Source organism: Mus caroli, chromosome 18 (assembly GCF_900094665.2).
Source record: "Mus caroli chromosome 18, CAROLI_EIJ_v1.1, whole genome shotgun sequence".
In the NCBI taxonomy this organism is placed as follows: domain Eukaryota; kingdom Metazoa; phylum Chordata; class Mammalia; order Rodentia; family Muridae; genus Mus; species Mus caroli.
In genome coordinates, this window is record NC_034587.1 from 31894379 (window position 1) to 31896184 (window position 1806).

The window sequence follows — 1806 nt, forward strand, 5'->3', positions numbered from 1 at the left end:
AAAAAAAAAAAAAAAAAACAAAAAAAAAACAAAACAAAACTCAAAAAAGGAACTAGACTATTACTGAAAATTGAAGGGGTTTTCTTTTTTAAAAAATTGTATTTACTTTGTCATTTATCTATGCCAATGAGAGAATCCAGTGCCTAGGCAAGCACTTTGCCATTGAACCAAAGTCCCAGTCCCAACACAGGTTATAGGGTGAGACCTTACCTCAAAAAACAAAGTAACTTTTCCTTTATGTATAAATTATATGTACACTAATAAGCCAGCCAAAACAGGCAGCACAGTATGTACTATGTCAACTTGCAGAAAATGTAAGATACTATTAAGTACAATAATGAAAATCTGAAGTAGTTATATAAAGGAGTCCGTTTTGGTAATCCAGTAACAACAAAAACTCTTCATATGTTTTTAAAATGGCTTCAGTTTGTTTAGATATCAACTTTATTAACTGTTTATATCTGATTATTTAAGTTCAAACTCAATTTCATGTTTACCTAGAAGAAAGCAGTAGGATTTTATGCCCATTATAGCCATGTACACATGTCTGTACTCAGGAGGCAGCCTGGTCTATACAGTCGGTTCTAGGACAGCCAGGGCTCTGTAGATAGTCTGGCTTTAAAAAACAAGGCTTTCCCCTGCACCCCTGCAGTCTCAGTACTGCATAGGCAGTCGGGAGACTAAGAAACTCAAAGTCATCCTTAGCTACCCAGTGAATCCGAAATATAAGAAAGATCCTGCCTCAAGCAAGAGAAAGACAAGGTGGGTGGGGTAGCACATGATAGTAATCCTGGCATTTAGAAAGTGATAGGAGAATCAGTAGTTCAAGATCATCCTCCACAGGTTACATTCCGGGCTGAAGCTACCAGAAGCTGAGACAACTGTCTCAAAAGAAAACAAAACAGCAAGCCAAACAGAGCGAGAGAGGTGCCTCAGCAGCAAGGGGTGTAAACTGATTTTGCAGGAGACCCTTGATCCTTAGTACCTAGCCCCTATGTCATGAGGCTCATAACTGTTGTTAAATCCAACTCTAGGGGGATCTGACGCCTTTGGCCTCTGAGGACAGATACCAGAACTCATAGGCTGAGCACAAACAAACATTTTTTGAATCAAAATTTCAAAAGCAAGCCAGACATAGAAGCTCCTATCAATAATCCCAACCCTTGGGATCTGAGGAGAAGCAGCAGAGTGAGCTAAGGAGTTTACATCACTTAGGATAGGGTGAGACTCACTCACTCAAAGAACCTCTCGCATGGGTCTGGAGTAATAGCTCATCAGATCAGAGCAGAGGCTACTGTTTCAAAGGACCTGGGTTCAATTCCCAGCACCCACGTGGCTGCTCACAACCACCAGTTCCAAGGTGCCAACTCCTCCCTCCTCTGGCCTCCACGGACACCAGGCATCTCAAGGAAATAAAGCAGCTTTACATGTAAATAAAATTTAAAATTAGAAAGAAAAAAAGAAAAAATCTCTAAGAAGGCTCACAAGTTAAAGGCACTAGCTGCCAGGCTGGACACCCTGAATTTGATCCCTGGAACCCTCATGGGAGAAAGAGAACCTCTTCAAGTTGTCCTCAGACCTGCACAGTGCACTTTGGTACATACATGCATAACCACACACAAAAAAATATCATAAAAGTAATTATAAAAGCAGGGCTAGGCCGGGCGTGGTGGCGCACGCCTTTAATCCCAGCACTTGGGAGGCAGAGGCAGGCGGATCTCTGAGTTCGAGGCCAGCCTGGTCTACAGAGTGACTTCCAGGACAGCTGGGCTACACAGAGAAACCCTGTCTCGAAAAACCAAAAAA

At 42.0% G+C, this 1806-nt stretch overlaps 1 protein-coding gene across 2 annotated transcripts in view; it reads right to left on the reverse strand.

The window, feature by feature from the left end:
• Cdc23 (cell division cycle 23) overlaps positions 1-1806 on the reverse strand; it is a 22221-nt gene that overhangs the window by 8222 nt on the left and 12193 nt on the right. The window lies entirely within an intron of this gene.